The sequence below is a fragment of the Melospiza melodia genome, chromosome Z (genome assembly GCF_035770615.1).
Source record: "Melospiza melodia melodia isolate bMelMel2 chromosome Z, bMelMel2.pri, whole genome shotgun sequence".
Taxonomy (NCBI): Eukaryota; Metazoa; Chordata; class Aves; order Passeriformes; family Passerellidae; genus Melospiza; species Melospiza melodia.
The window spans coordinates 1,167,784-1,190,066 of record NC_086226.1 but is presented as its reverse complement, the minus strand read 5'-3'; positions in this window follow the sequence as shown (position 1 = coordinate 1,190,066).

The window sequence follows — 22,283 nt, the reverse complement described above, 5'->3', positions numbered from 1 at the left end:
GCCAGGGATCCAGGGGCAGCCACAGCTGCTCTGGGCACCCTGGGCCAGGGCCTGCCCACCCTCCCAGCCAGCAATTCCTAATTCCCAATGTGCCAGAATCTGTGCCTGCCCTCTGGCAGTGGGAGCCATTGCCTGGGTGCTGTCCCTGCCTGCCTTGTCCCCAGGGGCTGTGCAGCTCTCCTGGAGCCCCTGGAGGCCCTGGCAGGGGCTCTGAGGTGTCCCTGGAGCTTCTCTGGTGCAGCTGAGCAGCCCCAGCTGTGCCAGGCTGGCTCCAGAGCAGAGGGGCTCCAGCCCTGGCAGCAGCTCCGCGTCCCTTTATTTCCGTACTTGCTCTTGCTGCTTGTTCTGCTTTGGGATGTGCAGCCTGAATTTGCTCCCACTTCCCGAGGTGTCCCAGCTGCTGTCAATAGTTTGGGAAGGTGCCAGAGGAGCCCCTGGCAGAGCCCTGCAGGTTCAGCACTCCCTGGCACAGCTTTTCCCAGCAGCTCAGCACCCATCGAGGCGTGGGGATTATCTGTGCATATAAATGTTTATTTTAGCAAGTATGGCTAGGTGGATTTTTAAGTAGTGGTGGTTGTAGGAGTTTCATGGGAAAGCCTGTAGTTCATCAGCCTTTTCGGCGTGTATCTTATCTCGGAAATGTAAGCGTCGGCCGGGGGATATTGTACAATGTTGGCTTCATCACCCTGCACTTAATCTACTCGCGATTTATTTACTTAGTAACTACAGGAAGCAAATAGCCTCTGCGTGTCTCACTTCAAGTAACTGAATTAGTGCTGTGTGACAAAGTATCACTCTGTTTGGACTCTTTTTGTCCTTCTTAAAAAACAAATAATTTTTTTAAAAACCCCAAAAATCCCCAAAAAACAACCCTCCAAAAAAATGTCCCACAAAAACCAGAACAAAAGCAAAAATGCACAGCCCCAGGCAGTGCATTAAGTGAGGCTCTCTGGCCTGACCTGTCCAGGTACCTGGCATGGTGGAGGGCAGTCAGACAGAAAGCTCTTCAGCAGCTAAAACAAAATGTCAAAGTCCTTACGAAAGCATCTTCTTCCAAGCCATGAGCACTGCTTGCTTTATATATGGTGAAACTGGAGAGTTGATCTCTCCTTCAGTGTTTATTTTTGCTGGTATAATTAGTTGATTTTTCAACCAGTAATATTGCTTAGTAGTGACTTCCTTTTAAAAAATTGTTTTAGGCTGTGCAAATCTTCTTGGCTTTGTGTGCATACAATGACTTGAACTGGTAGGACCCCAATGTACTAAGGCAGTGCTGCTAATTAATTCTTGGCTGCAGAAGCCCTGATAAGAGTAAACAAAGAGTGAAATTAGCTCAGGAGAAGACACAGGAATTTGCAGGCAAACCCACATCCTTCCATGATATCATTGGGAATCCGCCCGTGCTCCACCCATACGTTTGACTGAGCTCTGGCCGAAGGCAAGAGAGCTGATGTTTTTTTGGGAGGGTGAGCTGTGGATCCTGGAGAGGCTCGGTGTAATTTATGGCCTGTAAGGATTTTATTCCCATTAGCTTGGAGAGCAAGATAATTTGCATTTGCTCTCGGAGGCTGAAGTCAAAAGCCTGGGCCCCCACACCCACCCTGCTCATCCTGCACCGACCAGCAAAGCCCCTCGGAGCCCTGGTCCTGTGGGATGGCTGAGAGGTGCACTGAATGCTGGTCTGTGCTGTTTCAGAGGCTGCTGGTCTCTGTGCATGCTCTGGGGAGGATTTAGCAGCAGGCAGGGAGGTGCTGTCAGCCTCCTGTGAGAGCAGGGGCAGCTGCTCAAAGCATGCTCTAAATGATGCTCACTGGAGATGCTCCCCCAAATCCAGACTTGGCACAATGGGTAGCACTTCCCCAGTACACCTCAGTGCTAAACTGCTGCCAAAATGATGTTTTGTTTTTGTTTTTGTTTTTTTTTTTTCCTTTATATTTCCAAGGTTTGGGTTGGAACTGCATTGAGGAGATGGTGAGAGACATCTCACACAGCGCTAGTGTGTGTTGCCATGACATTGAAGTAATTGCTGTTACTTTTTTTTTTTTTGAGAGAGAAATTAATTCTTTCAGAATTAAGTGACCAATTTTGCCAGCACTCAGCTGCAGGAGGAAAGGAATTTTCTGTAATTCAGCAAATAGATACATTATACCTACGCTTTCACAATAGCAGTGAAGTGTTTTCTTCTGTTCCCACTGTTGGCTGACTCCTTGCAGTTTGCATCGGGAAATTGTGGGACTGATGATAGAACACAACAAAATGCAATCCTGACATTTTCCCTAAAGCTCAGTAAGAGGGGAGCAGGAGAATATAAAGGTCCAAGGTGGCAAAATTATGTCTAGACTGGCTCCTTTGGAAAACAAATCCAGTTTCCTCTGGATGGTTTCCTCTGTGGTTTAAGCCACAGCTCCTTGACTCAGAGGACACTGTGGATGCTCAGATTTGCCATTTTGTACCATGCTCTTGACCACACTCTTGTCAGAGCCACCTAAGTACCAACCTGCAGGGCCCGTGTTCCATTCCCTTGTGTTTTACATCTCAGCAAGAACTGTTGCATAAAAGCCTTGTCCAGGTAATCCAAGGTAAAAAGCAATTAGCTAAAACCCAAGGTCAGGTAAAACTATACAATAATAAGGAGGCTGAGTGAGCCCGGGCTTAGTGAGCACTGGGAAACTTGAGTGGATTGGGTAAGCACCCTGAAGCCTGGCTGTCCACTGCAGGTCATGGTGCCCCTGTGCCTGCTGTGCCCAAGGCAGGATGAGATGTTTCCAGACAGTTCCTGACATCCCGTCTAGGCAGGACATTACCAGTCTGCCCAAATCCTCCTGCTTAGAAGGGGTCCCATTCAGGATCTGGCAGTCTTTGCCCACCTCCCCTCTTGAATCCCCTCTACACGAAAAAAAGGCTAAAAGACCTCCTCACCCAGGAGTTTTGGCTTTTGCTAAGCAAAAAAATAGCAGCAACACATCAGATTTCTTAATTGTTTTGCATTTCTTTCGGAGTTTGACATTAAAGGGGAGAAGGGAATATATAGGAAGTATGTATTTTTCCTACCCATCTCGCAGATAGAGATACGGAGGTTAAAGGGATTTAACTCACAGGAAGACCACCCAGCCAGCCTGTGGGGAAGCTGGCAGATGAACAAAGCCCTCCTGATTTATTAGCAAGCATCCCTCTGAAGAGGGGGATGGACCTGTGTCCAGAGAAGGGGATGGACCTTTAACAGCACAGTTACTTAGAGAAGAGAAGGGGATGGACCTGTCTCCAGAGAAGGGGATGGACCTTTAACAGCACAGTTACTTAGGGATCTGTTTTATTTTTTATTTTAATTGGGTCATACTGCACCGCAAAGACTTTTCATATTTTTCCTTCCAGCACCTGGTGGAGAGTGTTGGGGAATCCTGCTGGTCTTGGGTGGCCCCAGAAGCCTGATGGCCTCTGCTCTGCCTCCAGCACTGCCCTGTTGTGCAGTGAGCAGCCTTCCTGTGTGAAACAGGGACTCGTTTTGCTGAGCCATGTTTTAAAACAAGGCTTGGACGAGCATCTCAAATGTTTCCTTGAAATTCCCTCACTTCCAAATCATCAGGATGGCCCTGGAAAGGAACCAGAGCAAACAATCCCCATGGTTTCAGAGCCATGGCTGCCCTGGCTGGGTGGCATCAGCTCCTCGTGCCTCCGCCCTGTCTCTGGACACAGGCCCTTGTTCATCTGCCAAACACAGAGCTGGGTTATTGTTTCCATTGTTGCATCTCTGGAGCTCACTTTTTTCCCTGGAAACCTGTCCTGGATGTGTGAGGCTCTTGAGGGTCATTGGATCATGGCAGCTCTCTGTGAAACACAGCTGGGAACTGGGCCTGGTGCACTCCAGGGAGAAAATCCCAGCAATTCCAGGCCTTTGCAATAGGGCTGGAGCCCCTCTGCTCTGGAGCCAGCCTGGCACAGCTGGGGCTGCTCAGCTGCACCAGAGAAGCTCCAGGGACACCTCAGAGCCCCTGCCAGGGCCTCCAGGGGCTCCAGGAGAGCTGCACAGCCCCTGGGGACAAGGCAGGCAGGGACGGCACCCAGGCAATGGCTCCCACTGCCAGAGGGCAGGCACAGATTCTGGCACATTGGGAATTAGGAATTGCTGGCTGGGAGGGTGGGCAGGCCCTGGCCCAGGGTGCCCAGAGCAGCTGTGGCTGCCCCTGGATCCCTGGCAGTGCCCCAGGCCAGGCTGGATGGGGCTTGGAGCAACCTGGGACAGTGGGAGGTGTCCCTGCACATGGCAGGGGATGGAATGAGATGGGATGAGCTTTAAGGTCCTTTTCTACTCAAATATTTCCATGATCCCATGGCTATGTCATGATTATATGTCATGATATCCATGTGGCTAGACCCTCATTCCTAAGACAAAAGCTGGGAGGGATTCTCAGGATCCCAGGGAAGCCCAGAATAGGGAGGGGAACTGCAGGTGAACCAGAGATGAGGAGAAAATGGGAACTGGTGGCCTGAGGGGGAGGACACCTCTGCTGTGCAGAGAGGCTTGGCCAGTGCATCTCTACTTTACTCTAAAGGCACTTTTTAGCTTTTACTGCAATACAAACATCAGTGCATGAGAGCAGCAGACAGACCACTGAATTTGGCCTCATAATTAGACAGCAAAATATTATATACTGCTTCTTCTTTTCTAAGAATGGCTGGCAAATAAGATCAGGCCAAACACTGTGAGTTCCTAAAACCTGAAAAGCCTTTTCTAAGTGTAAAATTTGTGATTTAAGAGCGAGAGTAGGATCTTGATATTTGGTTCATACTGGGTATGACAGGTTAGAATTGCCATGGAATTGGAATTCTGACTATTGTCAGAAGCGATTTGCACTAAATACCTTGTGAATAGCTTCTGAGTCAGCTCAGGGTACAAAGAAGCAGAAAGAATCTATTTGTGACTATATGCAATTGAAGGGAAAAAATGTGGTAAAAACAGTTCTGAGTCCAGTTCTTTGGGGTAACTTTTTGTGTGCCCACAAATACACCTGATCTCCTTCCAGGCCATGGGGGGCAGGTGGGATGTGCCAAAAGCGAGTGCAGGAGAGGCGAACACACAATTCACTCTTTCCTGTTTCATACATCAGCTAATCCATCGTGCAGTCTCTATTGATTTGGCACCAGCCTTTTCTTTAATGGATCTCTGAGAAGTTTTTCTCTCAGTTGTTTGTGTTCTGAGCTGTTCCCTGGCTCCTGCAGAGCCCCCACTCTGTGAGTGGCTCTGCTCTGTGGGCCTCAGGACGCCCTGGCTTGGGCCAAGGTTTGCAGCTCTTGGCTATTACTCTGCATTTGATACATTAGCATATAAATATGAAACAGCTGAGCATCAATATATAATTCTTTTTTTTTCCTTAAGTCTCCACCCATCCTGTGAAATGCCTCCAATCTCAGTAGCAAGCTTACAGGAGGGCCCAGTGCATTTTTCCATGGCTGCTGAGAAACTGGAGTCCCTCTGCTGAGCTGATTTCAGGTACCAGGACAGTGCCTGATGCAGGGCCTCCCATGGCTGCTTGAGAATTGAAATTATTTTTGCTTTGCACAGTGAAAAATCACCTGACAGTCCCTGGCATGACAGTATTTTCTGTCCTGATTCAAAAAAAAGAAATGGGAAACACTTTATAAATTGAATGCCAGGGAATAAAGCACATGGCAGGGCTTGGTTTTAAGGGAAGTTGGCTGGCACAGCACAGAAAGTAATTTTTTTTTGTTATGGCATCCTCCAGCATGTGAATGATTTTATTATGTCTCCAAGGAAGACAAGGATGTCCCTACTGTCCACATGTGGCTGGCCGTGATTAAGCAGTGAAGACACAGAGCCCTTAACCCATGAAAATTCAAACCACTGGCCCCAGTCCCTGCACAATGTATGCTGGTGGCCTTCAGAAATGCCAGTGCACATCCCTGCCACTGGATTGTGTTATTTCAAAGTACAGAAAAGCCAATTTTTAGAGAGACTCTCAGTGTGTGGGAGATGTCTGTGCTCCTTGCAGCAGGGCTGGACTGGATGCCCTTTAGAGGTCCCTTCCAACCCAAGCCATCCCATGGTTCCATGATTTCAGTGTGTTCTTGTTTCGCCCTCGCTGGCTGGGTTTGCAGAGGTCAATAAAACCAGCACGCAAAGGAAAATGCAGCCCTGGTTACCCACAGCAAACCCTTCTCCTGGTGCAGAACCCCACCTTGCCTTTTCTCCCTCTCCCTCCACCAAACGTGCCCCGAGTCTGACACAGCCACCAGGCCCCAGAGGAGCTGGATTATTCTCTCCAGGTTTCTCTCAGTGTTCGCTGTGGGGTTTGGCTGGGCCTGGGCTCCAGGACATGGCCCTGGAATGTGTGCCCCTCACCCCTGCCCCAGGGCATCCTGTCCTGGCATGAACCCTGAGTGAGAGAGCTGCTCATCCCATCTGATGGCACACGCAGGGCTGGAGAGCATGTCTGGGTGTCCCGCTGAGCCACAGACAGAGTATGAGTTATATTTAATTGGCATTTACTCATCAGGGCCTCAGGTAGGCCTCAAACCCTGCTGTGGGCAGCAGGAGCTGCAGGGGCCCTGGGAGGGCCTGGCTGCCCTTGGATCCGTGCACAGCCCAAGGAGGGACTCACCCAAGGAGACAGGAGGCACAGCAGCATCATCCCAGGTTTAATGGGACCCAGGTTTGGAACACAGGCTCCAGGGGAGATGGAATGGCACGCCCCAGGAGGGGAGCAGGGGTGGAAGCTTGCTGAGGACACAGCCTGCTCCAGTCCCCAGCTAAATACAAACCCTTGTCCCTGGGTAAAAAGGTCCTGCTGGAGAACAGCTCTCTGATGCTGCAACACCCTTGCAGGCCTTTCAAACACAACATCCCTTAAACCCAGCAGTATTCCTTGCTCGTATATCATGGAATCATTGGGTAATTTGGGCTGGAAGGGTCCTTTAAAGCCCATCCACTTCCACCCCAGCCATGGGCAGGGACACCTTCCACTGTTTCAAGTTGCTCCCAGCCTTGTCCAGCCTGGCCTTGAACACTTCCAGGGGTTGTGCAACCACAGCTTCTCTAAGAAACCTCTGCCAGGCTCTCACCACCCTCACAGGGAACAATTTCTTCCCATTATCTACTCCAAACCTACTCCCTGGCAATATGAAGCCATTCTCCCTTGTCCTGTCACTCCAGGCCCTTTTGAATAGTCCCTCTCCATGTTTTTGGTGGCTCCTTCAGGCACTGGAAGGCTGCGGTTAGGTCACCTCACTGCAGGCTGAACAGCCCCAGTTCTCTCAGCCCTTCCTGATGCCAGAGCTGCTCCATCCCTGTGACCAACCTGGTGCTTGCCCTGGGCTGGGCTCTCTCCAGCAGCTCCCCATCCCTCCTGTGCTGGGACCCCGGGCTGGAGCCAGCCCTGGAGGTGGGGCAGAACCCCCTGAGAGGGGCAGAACCCCCTGAGAGCCCCTGGGCAAGGTGTGGGGTCAGCCCAGTGTGGGGTTGTTGGGTTGCTGTTGATAATTGCTGCCCCTAGATGTGCAGGATGTCTCTGCTTTGGCCCATGCAACAGAAGAACGAGTCTGGACTCTTCACTTTTCAGTCCTGAGGTTGTTTATTAATTCTTATCTATAAAATTTTCTTTCTGCCCAGCGGAGTTCTGCTCAGCAAGGCAGCCACAAGCACTCTGACCGCCCCCAAGGCGGTGTTGTCCTTTTATACTAAAAACTACGTATATCATATTTACACTTAATTCCCAATACCCATCACCTGTGTTGACAGTGCACTTCTACTCTAAAGCAATCCCAAAGGGCCAACATCACAGCAGAAAATGGAGAACAAGAAGAAGAAAGGCTGGACATGCCCAGATTCCTCCATCTTGTCCCCATAACCCCCATACCAAAAATCCCAAAATCTACATTTTCACCCTGTGATCATTTTGTTATTACACTATTGAAATCTATGTGACTTTCACATCCTCATACAAAGTTGTATCCTCATACAAACTTGCTCCAGGGGTCAAAATCAAATCCCCAGGTGCTCTGGGCTGTGTGCCAGGGTCTCTGAGCCCCCCAGCAGGGTCCTCAGCAGCTCTGGACACCCGGAGGGATGCGCTGAGTTCTGACATGGGGTCAGCCCAGTGTTGGGTCAGCCCTGTGCCATCCCCAGGACGCTCTGGGTGCGAGTTGAGCAGCCCTGCTCCCCACCAGCTGGTTTGAATAAGTTATGGGCTGAAAAGCTGGAACATTTGTTCTGGTGAATATTAACGTCCATCCCTGGGTGCTGATGTTTATCTGGCCAGTTTTAAATAACTGGAAAGTACATGCATGAGTTCAAAGCCACCAGCCAAGCTGCTGCCTTCCCCTGCCCTCACCATGTGCGTGTCAGGCGAGGCCAGCTCCACCAGCCTCATGTTTTGTGTTTGGGCAGCTTCAAAGGCCCCTGAGAATGCATACAAGGTGCTTGCCTGCACAAAACACCCCTGCCCACACTAAAATGAGCAGGAAAGTATTTTATAAAGCTGGTTTCTTTTATTTTCTTTTCTTTTTTTTTTTTTTTTTTCAATTGCCCTTTCCCTAACAAACACTGATGGGCCACATGCAAATCTTGCTTCCCTCTTTACTCCCTGCAGCCATACTGATAATTTAAACATCTTGCGCTTCAGGCAGGCCCCCGATGGCAAAAAAATTAATATTTTAATTAAAGTGGTTCAGACAGAGTCTCCCTCACCCCTCAGATGCTTGTTGTAAAAAGGACATTTGTTTATAAGGCTCAGCTGGATTTTTCTTAAGAAGTTCCCTAAGCATTTCAGTTGCCATCTGTGCACCTTTGTTGCTCAAGTGCATTAGCAGAACTTCCCCAGTTCCATCTAAACTGATAAATTCATCCAGTCCCCACTTGATACCACCACAGAGCAGCTGTTTGTGGGGTTGTTTAATCTCCATTAGGACACTGTGGTTAAAAGCCAAGCTTGCATCCATATGAAAACATGGCACAAGCAGGATGCTCTGCCTCTGCAGGTCTTTCCAGGCCAGGGCTGTGTGAGGCTGTTCAGAGCTGGATATTTAACATTTCCATGAAAACCAAGCTGGCTGCATGTCTCCCTGGAAACCTGGTGCTGCCCAGGAGCACAATCCTCTTTCCCTGGGGTTTTGCACCCACAGGTTGGGTTTTATTTTCCCCACACGAAATTCGTTTTGGGACATGCAGAGATCACTGTGGTGGGGTACCTGGGGCAGAAGCTGGGACTAAGACTGGTGTTCATTCAGGGAAATATGTTCAGTGAAAGCCTTTCTTTTAATCACCTCAAGTGCTTCCAAAGGGATCCACATTGCACCGTGTTTTGTCTGCAGGCAAGGAGATGTGGACAGTTAGGCTCTCTTTAAATTACATCTGACAGAAAAATGGAATCTAGATTATTTTTAAATCTCCTCATTTCCCTTCTACATCTTCCAATCCATCTTTCTCAGTGACAGCTGGGGTGAAGTGCCCGTCACAGAAGTTCCTCCCCAAGGGTAATTACAGGGAAGAGAAATTATTTTCTCCTACATTTATGCAGTAGAAAAAAATAAGGACTACTTTTCTCATTCATTCCTTGAAAATTTTTCATCAAACAAATAAACCAGACGTGAAGTATCAAGCTTGCTCAGTGTCAGTGTCTCAGTCCTCTCTCCAAGTGCAAAACTGTTGGGATCACAGCCAGGAATCACTCTTGTAAGTGACCTGATGCTTTGGGAGAACAATTTCTCCTTGTAACACAGCTGGGTTTGTCTTTGTGCTCTGGCCCTGCTGAAGACAACAGCATTTTTATCATCAGCCTCCAGGGATTCATTGATCTCAAAGGATCCAGGCTTCCAGCTCCTGTATTTCGATCCACATTAGGTTTTGGCTGGGCTGTTCCTAACAGCCCTTCAATTTCAGGAACTCAGTTTCAGCCACCAGCTACAACTGAGTAAATCCATCCTTCCCAAGCCATGTGTCCCATGAGGAAAGGGCAAGGAAGCAGCTGCAGGGTGCTGTCAGCCAGGCAAGGCTGTGAGCATCCCAAATTTTCTGTGTCCCCTGTATCCCAAGAAGTGGTGAAGGTGGAGCAAAGGGGATGGACCACCCTCTCTCCTCAGGATGGCATGGTGGGATGCAATATAACATAATCTGCAGGGCCAAAAGGTGCGTGGTTTGGCTGGGATTTGCCTCCCCTAATTTTATCTAAAAATGAAAACCCTGGGCTTAATTGATTGCCCACACCTTAAATTACAGCAAGGATGAGGCCAGCACAGCCTTGGACATTCACATCCAGGACCACCCCTCAGCTGGCATGGATGTCATAGTGTGAATGTCCTGGCATGGCTCTCCACATCCCTGCACTGCTGAGGATGCAGAGACAGGCCAGGCTGTGCTGCTGGGACAGCTGTGGCTCTGCTTTCCTGCCTCCTCCACCTTGTCCCTCAGTATTGCCACACTTTGATGAGCAAAGGGGCTCAGATCAGAATAGTCTGGGCTCTGCTGTGGATCATCAGCATCTTTCCTGACACCCCACCTAGGAGCAAGCTCTGTGCCCAGGCACCACCATCAGCACCACCATTTCTGTCTCTGTTTCACTGGGCACCTCCTCTCTGTGTCTGGAACCTTCCATCCTGACAGAGACACACAGGGTTTGAAACACAGAATGGTTTGGGTTAGAAGGGACCTTCAAGCTCATCCAGTGCCATGGTCAGGGACAGCTCCCACTGTCCCAGGGTGCTCCAAGCCCCATCCAGCCTGGCCTGGGGCACTGCCAGGGATCCAGGGGCAGCCACAGCTGCTCTGGGCACCCTGGGCCAGGGCCTGCCCACCCTCCCAGCCAGCAATTCCTAATTCCAATGTGCCAGAATCTGTGCCTGCCCTCTGGCAGTGGGAGCCATTGCCTGGGTGCTGTCCCTGCCTGCCTTGTCCCCAGGGGCTGTGCAGCTCTCCTGGAGCCCCTGGAGGCCCTGGCAGGGGCTCTGAGGTGTCCCTGGAGCTTCTCTGGTGCAGCTGAGCAGCCCCAGCTGTGCCAGGCTGGCTCCAGAGCAGAGGGGCTCCAGCCCTGGCAGCAGCTCCGTGGCCTCCCCTGGATTCACTCCAGCAGCTCCAGGTGTTTCCTGTGCTGAGTTTTTGCTGCTGTCACCTCTCCACTGTTAATGGGGCTCCAGCCCTGTGGTGGCTGTGAGGGCCCATCCTCACCCACTCCCCACAGCAGCAGGGCAGACCAGGGGAAGGGCCTTCCTCTGCTGCCTTCCCTGAGGATATTTTTGGTTTTTTCCCAACAATTGACTCCTGCAGAGCATTACTGAGGCTCCCCCTCCTCACACCACACACTGCACAGCGCCTGGCCCTACATCACAGCGAGCAGGGAGAGAGAGCAGGAGCCTGGCACAAGTGGGGAGCCATCCATGGGGTCCCAAAGCCAGGCTCCAGGCATTATTTTATCAGATTACAGCTGCGGGGAGCAGGTTAATGCATACTGTGCCCTGCTGGAGGAGGGCACAGCACGGGCAGCCCCAAATTCTGTCAGCCGGGGCTGACTGCAGAGAAAATCATGGACAAAATGAAAAATGAAAATCACAAATGAAAATCATGGACAAAATGAAAAATGAAAATCACAAATGAAAATCATGGACAAAATGAAAATCACAGCTTTGGGTATCATCTGAGGGAAACATGATGGAGTGTGGTGCCTTCTGAGTGCAGAGATGAGCCTGCCCCCACCAGCAGACAAAATGCAAAACAGTAGATAATATTTGTTGTCCCAGTGGTGGCTTTTCAGCAAGAATTTAGAGTCACAAACAAGGATACACTTAATGAGGGGTGAAACACAGGACAATGAAGCAGCTCAGCTCAGGTTCTTTCCTGGAGGATGTGAATAGGGAATCCTGTCCGTCACTTTTCTGCTGGGATGTTGGGGGCTGGACCTCACACAGCAGCACCTTCATGGAATCCCAACCCTAGGGAGAAGGGAGCACCCAGGACTGGCAGGGGCTCGTGATCAAAGGAATGACAAAAGCCAGAGGGTTTGTGAAATCTTACCAAGTTTTGTCAGTGAGTTACACACTTGTCACAGAAATTGGTGTGTAAATCCCTGCTGCCCCGATGTAAGCACATGGCAGTGGGATTGGGATAATGGGGTAAGGGTGAGAGGGAAGAGAGAGGTAAACTGAAGGGAGAAAGGAAGGAAGGGAGGGAGAAAGAGGGATCTCCAGAACTGGCTCCAGCACTGACCCATCCAGCTGATGGGATGTCCAGGGTCCTGGGAGTGCCATCCAGGCTTCCTGGGGACACCTTTCATGGAGAAGCTTTCCTCACCGGGAGAGAAATTTCTCACTTTTTGTGCAAATTAGTTCTCGTGCACAGCCAGCTCCTTTGGGCCTTTCTGGAAATGGTTTAGAGGCTTCAGACATCTTGGCTGGCCTTGTTCCTTCTACAGTCACAGATTCACAGGATCCATGGGGTTGGAATAGACATCCAAGACCATCAAGTCCAAGCTGTGATCAATCCCCCCCCCTTGTCACCAGTCCAGAGCACTGTGTGGCACATCCAGTCATTCCATGGACACCTCCAGGGCTGGGCACTCCTACACCTCCCTGGGCAGCTCCTTCCAAGGCCTGACCTCCCTTTCCATGAAGGAATTTTCCTCAATATCCAACCTGACTCTCTCCTGATACAACTCAAGGCCATTCCCTCTGCTCCTGTCCCTGTTCCCCCCGGCTGTCCCCTCCTGTCAGGAGCTGTGCAGAGCCACAAGGGCCCCCCTGAGCCTCCTTTGCTCCAGGCTCAGCCCCTTCCCAGCTCCCTCAGCCTCTCCTGGGGCTCCAGCCCCTTCCCAGCTCCGTTCCCTGCCCTGGACACGCTCCAGCCCCTCGGTGTCTCTCCTGTGCTGAGGGCCCAGAGCTGTCCCCAGCACTGGAGCTGCCTCAGCAGGGCCGGCACAGGGACGGGCCCTGCCCTGGGGCTGTGTCACAGCCTGGCTGGGACAGCCCAGGGGCCATTGGCCTCCTGCCCCCCTGGGCACCCTGGGCTCGTGTCCAGCCCCTGGCACCAGCACACCCAGGCCCTTTCCCAGCTTTCCATCCCCAGGGCCTTTCCCAGCTTTCCATCCCCAGGGCCTTTCCCAGCTTTCCATCCCCAGGGCCTTTCCCAGCTTTCCAGCCCCTCCACCCCAGCCTGGAGCTGCAGGGGGTTGGGGTGACCCCAATCCCGAGCCCTGGGGAGCCCCATGAGTGCCCAGCCCCAGCTGGATGTGGCTCCTTCCCCCCACTCTCTGGGCCTGGCCATCAGCCTCTCCTGAGCCCAGCCAAGGCTGACCCTGTCCCAGCCACGGGCTGCAGCTTTTCTCAGGGAATGGTTTGGTTTGCTAAAGTCCACGGCCACTTCTTGACCTCATTCCTGCCCTGAGCCAGGCTGTGCTTGGCTCCAGAAGCCAGAACAAGGTTTGTCCCAGGAAAGTGCTGCCCTGCCTCCACAGGGCCCCATCTCCAGCACATCCTGGTGTTCCTCACCTGTGCTCCTACCAGCAGCCCTTGGCTCCACAGCTGTTCTGCTGTCTGTGCTTGGGACATGCACATCATCCCCTCACCTGCTTTGCTCCTCCAAGCCACCGTGAGCAGCAATTGAGCAACAGAAGTTTGAGATTTGCAATGAAAAATTGTGGGGAGACCCAAAGCTCTAGAAAAAATAAATGTCCCCATATTGGCCAGGTATCACTGTGGTGCTCCAAACTTCAGGGCAGGGGGTGGGATTGTTCAAAAGTACTGAGAGGACATTAGCTCTTCTTGCAGCAAGCATTTGTTAAGATTAAGGGCATTGCTCAAGGGGAGTGTTGACAACAAAATATGATCATACGGCTTTTCCGTGTCATTCTACATTTTCAAGATGCCTTTCAGGCACTAAATAGACATTAAACATGAGCTAATCTTTTGTTATAGCTCCTCTGCAGCCATGAGATGGGATTAGGGCTCAAATTGGGTGGGTATTGATAAAAAAGAAAAGGAATTAATTGAAAATATTCAAGTGCTTTTAACGAATTTAAAAGGGTTCATACCATGGTCCGTGTGTTCTGGACAATAATGAGCACTCACACACTTCACATCAGGCTTGTAAAGAACAGCCTGGGCAGTGCTGAGCCAGTGCAATTCAAAACAGCCAAAGGGGTGGCAAAATCACAGAATCCCAGAATGGTTTGGGTTGAAAGGGAACCTAAAGCTCCTCTCGCTCCACACTCCTGAGCTCTTGGCTCACCATCTGCAGCGTGTGGATGAAAGGACTTGCACAGCAGACAGAGATGATGTAAAACATGCAGGCCAGTAACGAGGGCTGCACACAGGCCCTCTCTAATGAGTGGTGCAGGTTAATTGCACTTCTTCAGCCGAAGACTGGGGGTTTTGTGTCCTTGGTGGGTTATTGTGTGAATGGCCCTGGGGAGCTGAGTGGTCAGCAGCACCTGTGTGTGATCCCAGAGCTGCAGGGTGGCCCCTCCACAGGGCAGCTTTCCCATGAGATAATTCCATGGTCCAGGGGAAGGATCCAGTTTCAGAGGATGCTGTGCCACCCTGCCTGCACCCCGAGCATCTCTGACAGGAGAGGGAGGCTGCTGCTCCCTGCAGCCCTGGGCAGGCTCTCAGCAGCTTTGGAAGCTGGTGTTTCTACAGTGACTGATGGCACAAGGAACCTGATTTTTGGGTTCAGTGTTTCCAAACCAGGAGCCAAAGGCCCTGGGCAGCTTCCCCAGGCCAGAGAGTGACCCTGCCTTGCCACAGAGCTGGACCACAGAAGGGTTTTGGGGCCGGAGCTGGTGACACTGAGGTGAAGTGACTTGTCTGACATGACATGGACACGGGTGGTGGTGCTGGGAGCTGACTCAGGAGATCTGGGCACAAAGTTCAGCCCCTGATCTGCAGCCCTGTCCTTCCTCTGACTCCTTGCACAGCGTGGCTGCAATGGAAGATCCAGGCAGGTGCTCTGGGGAGCAGAGCAGCACTGGGCTGGTGTGGTGGCCTTGGCACAGAGGTGATGGTCACCACTGACCCCAAGGACAGCATGGGGTGGTGCTTCTCAGCACCATGGGGCTGCTCAGTGTCCTCAGACCTGCAGCAGACCATGCCAGGGGTTAGGGCATCCCTTGCAAGGGGGATAGGTTCACCCTCATGGTCCCTCCTGTTCCAGCAGCCCAGCCCATGCTCTGCAGCCCTGCCTGGCTGGGAGGTGCTGGTTCCCCAGTGCAGTGGATGCAGGGAGAGCTGCACACTCAATAATCCCCAGCCAGGAGACTGCCAAGACGAAATGCACTTCCCCTAAAGCAGGCACTGTTACCGACTTTGTTTGCTGGAATTGCTTGAGTGGTAATTACGCTCCCTTAATATTGACATATTTAAATAGTTTCCAAGCATAATAGGAGTCCTGCCCCGCTCCTTCCACCTCCTTTTCCAAATTTCTGTGGCGAGTTTTCACTTTGAACAGGAGATTATGTGGAGGGGTGTGCCTTGCCCACGTCTTGTTTCCTGAGCAGCAGCCCAGATGTTGCTCCCTCTCATGGTGCATTCTGTGCACTCAGCATCTGCCCCATGGAGGAGCAGCCACGGGGGTCTGAGATGCAGAAGAGGAGCTCTCCATCTCCACTGGAGGAGCCACGGGGGTCTGTCATGCAGAGGAGGAGCTCTCCATCTCCACTGTGCTGCTCCCCATGTCAGCGTGCTGGCCACGGCCCCCAGCTCACGCCAGGATGCTGACAGGGCAGCACGCAGCGATGTCTGTGCTGCTCTCATATTTGTGTTTCATTCATTATGTTCTGAGACATTCTGTCCCCAGCACAGCGGCCAAAAAAGGCCATTCCCTGCTTACGCTGCTCCCTGCGTGGGCCACTCTCATGAATGCTGCAAAAAAGGGATTCAGGAAAAACAAGTAACGCGAGAAGCAAGGTGGAGACCTGGGCTGATCCATGTCCTGAGAGCCCCCCTGGGCTCCTTTCTCTGCCTGTGAGCCCATGCACAAATTTATCTTGGGCAGACCCTCAAATTGGGTACCTTTCCCCCTAAAACAGATGCCCTTTTCTCCCCCATTGCACTGCGGCTGTTGCTGTTCCCCGTCTCCCTCTGAGCATCCATCCAGAGCAGTATCCAGCATGGCTTTTACAGACTCCTGTTCCTCCCAGCTCTGGTCAGCCTCTGGGTGGTCTGGTCTTTGCAAACACCTCCCTGGCTTTTCCTCTCCACCCTGAGGAAGATTTTTTCATAGAACTACAGAATCCTGGAATGATCTGGGTTGGAAGAGACCTTAAAGATCATCCAGTCCCACCTCCTGCCATGGGCAGGGACACCTTACACTATCCCAGGCTGTGCCAAACTCCTTCCAACCTGGCCTGGTACCTTCCAACCTGGTCTGGATCCACTTCCAGGGATCCAGGGGCATCAGGGAAACAAATTTTTCTGTCACAAGTGCTGGCTGACCCCAGAGGCAACCCCGACCAGTTCTGCTCCATGCCCAGGGTCAGTGTGGGCTGGACACCCCATGGGGACACTCTCTGGGGCCACTCTCTGGGGACAGAGGCAGTAGCAGGGGACCCCAATCCTTCCACCAGGCAGGACTCAGGCACCTTGCAGACACCTCCTCTCCTCCAAGAGGCTGCAGCTGTGGCACTATCAGCCCTCAGTTTTATCTGAGGGCCTGTTCTGCTGAAGATGAGCATCAAGTTGGCCAGTTTGCTACATTGCCTTGGTACTCAAGCAAGGAATGAGTTCTCACCCTGCTTTGGTGAAAGCCAAAATAGGAAAAACTCTCATGCAGATCTTGAACTACTGTGGAAATGGCTCAAAATCACTCAAAAGTGAGAAAATTCCTGGGAATTTCAGTAAAGGATGGAGGAGAGACTGCTCATCCTGCCAGGGCCCTGGCTGGGTTGTAGTTGCTTGCACAAAAGGGGGTGTGTGCGTGTTTTAAGTATGTCAGAGGGATGAGAAAGCAAAGACCAAGCCAGGAAAGCGCCAGGGAGGTTCCAGAGAGGGATCTGGGGAAATGCAGCTCGAGGTGAGGGTGCAGGGTGGCTCCAGGCAGGCTGGGGCTTGGGCTCCAGGCTGTGGCAGCCGACGTGGCCCCGCCGTGCTCGGGAAACGGGACTCTACGTACTTTCCCCAGCAATACACAGAATTGCATCAAAGAAATACCTGGCTGTCAACATCAGCGTATCCTCCCAGAGAAAACGGTCTTGGCAAGGCCTCGAGCAGGCCCAGCAGTGTCCCAGGCCAGGAGCCAGCAGTGCTCAGTACAAGTTTCTTCATCTCCCTGTCTTTCATCATCTCCCACACGCACCCCACCAGGCTGCCATCCCAAGGGTTACTGTCGAGGTAGGAGAGAGCTGCTAAGCAAAGACACCCTTAAAACTTGGAAGGGCAGAACTGCAGAGGCATCAGTAAAATCCCCAACCTCTCTCCAGCCTTCCTGAGCCCCACTCCTCTCCACCTGGCCTCAGACTGGGAGTGCAAAGTGACAAATCCTCTTAAATCGAGAGGATACCATGGACAACTTCTGGTCCAGGGTCCATCGTGGGGCTGGGGGCACTGACAGGGAAGAAGGTGCAGCACACCACTGTTCCCAACCTCATGAACCTCAGATCTGGGCTCCAGACCAAAGGAAAAAGCCCTGGATCCACCAGCCAGGTTTGTGCAGGCTGTGATTTGGAGCATTTCAGGGGTGGTGTCCATCCTCCTGTATCTTTTCTGAGGGAGGAGGTAGGGTAAGGCTCTGACACAGCATGGGCAGCTACTGCTCTTGCTGACGCCTGCTGCTGCACACCAGAGAGGAAAGATGGGGTTCCCAGAGCCAGCTCCTACATTGTTTTGACCTGAAGAGGACTGTGAGTCCTTGAAGATTACCAGAGCCACATGTGATGCTGAAGCACACGGGTACAAGCAAGGCTTTTGATGTCTGCTGGTGGCAGAGCAGCCCAAGGCCACAGGGCAAGACAGGTGATTTCAGGCCTGTGTTGGAGGGAAAGTTTGGGAACTTGATGCCCAAGGCTGGGGTTGAGCTGCTCTGGTGTGAGGGCTGGGGAAGGAAGGGATCTCCCTGGCTCTTGATTTCACCAGGAGCAGAGGGTTATACAACAGTGGGGCAGAGGGGAATGTCACAACAGCCGGGCTGGTGGCTGCACAAACACAGCTAATCTGCCCCCACTCAATGCTCGTAGCCACAACAAAAACACAGCACCAGATAACAGAGCAGGTGAATCTGGCACCTCCTGACTTGGGCTGTGCTGTCCTGATCCTCCCTGCACACCCCAATGCTTGCAGAAGCTGGTGCCGCCTCAAAGTCCTGTCCCAAATGCAGCTGAGGTGTCACCTGTGGCCACCACTTGTCCATTTCCTCTGTTAGTGCTCTACAACCCCAAACCCAGCCAGTGCTGTGCTCTCACCCGCGGCCCTTCATGAGATAGGATGGTGCATCAGAAGGGGGGCATTTATAGATTATATATCATAAAGTCAATAATAAATTACAGTGATGTGCCATTTCCACATGGGTATAGGTAAATACCCTGTCTGCATGTATCTGTACTCAATATATACATGTTGACACTATAGACACACATATGGGGAGGGAAGGAAGGAGGGTGGGAGGGAAGGAAAAGGAAAGAAGGAAAGAAGGAAAGAAGGAAAGAAAGAAGGAAAGACGGAAGGAAAGAAAGAAAGAGAAAAAGAAAGAAAGAAAGAAGGAAAGAAGGAAAGAAGGAAAGAAGGAAGGAAGGAAAGAAGGAAGGAAAGAAAGAAAGACTGCTGTGTGTGGTTTTTTGAGCCCTCTCCATCCCACCTTCACCAGGGCCACTTTCCTGGCCCAAGTGGGCTCTACCAGGAAGGAGGAGAATCCAAGCAGGGAGACAAAGGTGCCCTGTAGTTTATAGCTGTTGCTTAGGTCAATAAAACATTGATTACAATTTTGTGGGCTAAAAGCTTGACCTTTTAAAGGGCAATTGGTGCCTGTGAGATTTGATTTAGGAGAAAGACAATAATTTAAATTTAATTTTCACTTTGTGTTTCAGTTGGGAGAAATTCGCAAGGCTGCTTTTTTTGAGGGGGAAGGTGAGGGTTTTTTCCTGAAGCCATCAAAACCAGCTTCATTTCAGGGTGAGAACAGTTCTGTTGGTTGTCCCTGCTCCACTGCTCACCATGCAGAGGCATGGAAGGACACAAGGCACTGAGCAGATCATTTATTCTGAAGCTCATCATAGTAAATGTAATGGATACTGAATGTCCCACATGAAGGAATGATGGCTTTCCCCCCTCTAGGAACAGCTGACCAGCGAAAAAACACACAAGGCTGTTTTAGGGAAAACCCCACACTTTTAGGCCTTCGAGAACCTGTTCTGTGAGAGATTTTGAATCTGCAGACATGGTTTTGCCCGAGTGGCTTATTGCCATTATTCTCAAGCTGATTCAGTCCTTAAACAGAGACAGACAGCTGTGGTGGGGCTGAGCACCCCTGGTCCCCTGCACCCCGAGCCCCACACCCAGCAGGATTCATGGGGGGCACTGCAGACTGGATGCAGGAGCTGCACGGGGAGAGGGGATGCACCCTGACAACAGCTCCAGGTACAAAAATAGAAACAGCAGGCCGAGGACAGCTGTTCCTCATTTAAATTGCCAGTTTTTAATAAGCTGTTTTGCTCTTTGAAAAGCATTTTTTTTGTCATTTCATAAATAGGAGGAGGGGCCAGGGTAGCATCATCAGTACGTCACCTACTTTGTCACTGCTCCTCTCCGGATCCTCAATTTTCCCCGGGTGCCATCACATTCAGGGCTTTCAGCAGCACAAAGTAACTGCAAGGAAGACTGAAGTCTGCCATTTAGTTTGCCAAGACATCTGGCAAAAACATTATGTACAGCTGAACATTTCATCACGTCTGCCAAGACATATTCATTTTGGATTAATTTTAAGACAGTTTTTAAAGTGACGATGAAGGATTATGCCGTGCGCTTCAGCGGAATTTAAAAAAAAATAAAAATCATCCCTCCACTTTAAATCTCTCATTCAAATTGTCACAGTTTGGCAACTCCACAGTGTATTGGAGTCATGATCTGGAGGGATTCACCAACAGTGATATTTTCATTCATCTGAGTGCATGTCAGGGCTGTCACAGTCCATGGGTGGTAGCAGAGCCTCCAACACCAAACACTCTGTGGAGATAATTCCCTTGCAGGCAGGCAGTACAGCCCCAACATCCAAAATGCATCCACCAGCAATAACCCAGCACTGATGACTGAATGAATCCGAGCTGCAATCTCAGCTGGAACCTCGCAGTTCGTGGTTATTTGCCCTAAAATGCAAAGCATTTGTGCAGAGCTGAACTGCCCTCAAAATGCAAAGCATTTCCACAGAGCTGTTACTCCAGGGACATCCCTGGTATTCCCAGTGAAGGGATGCCAAAATCAATGCCAGGGGCTTGCAAAGGAGGGATGTGGCTCATGGGTTGCTGCTTTTGAGCAGGCCCATGCAACTCTGCAGCCATTTTCATGGCCCCATCAATTTCTCTGGGCACCCTGGGCCAGGGCCTGCCCACCCTCCCAGCCAGCAATTCCTAATTCCCAATGTGCCAGAATCTGTGCCTGCCCTCTGGCAGTGGGAGCCATTGCCTGGGTGCTGTCCCTGCCTGCCTTGTCCCCAGGGGCTGTGCAGCTCTCCTGGAGCCCCTGGAGGCCCTGGCAGGGGCTCTGAGGTGTCCCTGGAGCTTCTCTGGTGCAGCTGAACAGCCCCAGCTGTGCCAGGCTGGCTCCAGAGCAGAGGGGCTCCAGCCCTGGGATCTTTAAATTCCCTTCTAACCCAAACACTCTGTAATTACTTTAAACTACCATCTCCATGCCCAGGCACCTCCCTGCCCTGCTCCTTATGAGTGGCTGCTCCCAAAGTCAGAGCAGGAAGTACAGCTCTGCTGCTGGGGTCAGTGGAGGTTGCAAGAGCTTCCCTTTTGTCTGTGAAACAGCATTATCTGCAGCTGGCAGAGCTGTTATCAGGCAGTGTTGGTGACGTGTGCTGATGTCTCATGCAGAAGGATGGCCTGGAGCACTCCCTGGTGATGTCCTGCCAACAGGATCCTTCCCTGAAAGTGAAAAAAACCAGGGAACCTCCCAGCCTTGTGATCCTTTCCCTGAACCTGTCACACACATCTGGGGGTCATGACTGGCCTGTGCAAAGGCACCGCCAATGAGTAACTCCTAAGAGTTAAAAACTCAGCCTTCTGGCCAAGCCCAGAGCAATTCCCAGCCCCATCCAGCCTAACCTCCACCACCAACCTTGTGGCATCCACTGTGGCTCAGTCTCCAGGGACACCTGCAGCACAGCCAGAGCTCACAGCCACCACGGCTGCTGCCAGGACCTGCCCCGAGCTGAGCCCTCAGAACCCAGGGGCTCAGGACAAGGCTGCTGTGTCTTGCTCCCAGGTGTGCAGCTGTCACCTTCAACACCTGCTAGCTGTTAGAAATGAAATACAATAAATATGGGAATAATAACAACTCCCTCGAATCCCAAAATTAACAAATGAATCCAGCACAAAGCAGCTGGGATGTTGAATTTTACAGTACACATTTTTAGGTAAGGTGGCCAAAGGGGGAATGGGTAGAAATAGGGAAGTATTTGCAGTGGTCAGGTGATTCTAGGAAGTGAAATTCATTAGAAAACTCCTGCTCTTCCAGCACAGAAGGTGGAGTTTTTGCAGACCAAGCCCAATCAATTACAAGAGAGCCTGGGGCTGACTAAATATGAGATTTGACCTTTACTTGGCTGAATTAGACAACATATGCAATGATAAAACCAGTAGAAAAGGTTGTACAAAATCTTTAGAGTTTCCAAAGAAGGGAGGGGAGTTGTTTGCTTCTTCCTTTCCTGTTTAACTGGTAGATCAACAATCTAGTGGCACGTACAAAATAGCTTGGGTTTTTTTCCCCCCTGTAACTTGCCAATACTCTTTGGTTTTAGGCTATCAGGGTCAAGAAACACCAAGAAATCTGGCGGGCTTTTGAGCTGCTTTTGTCAAAGTGGATGATGTCCAGTGCATTTCTCTCTTCCAGCTGTCGCCCCTCACTCCCATCTTTCTTTCACAGCCAGAGCAGAGTTTCACTCCATTGCCTGAGGCAGGAGGATTTCTGCCTCGCCAGGGACACGTGCATGAGGCTCCACAACTCCCTCCTCACCAACAATTTACACAGCAGCTGACTTTGCTGCCCGTTTGGTCTTCTGGAAGGGATGGTCCTCTGAGAGCAGACCTGCCTTCTCCTGCCCAGCCCTGAAGTGATGGATTCCTTCTGCAGAGCTGCTCAGG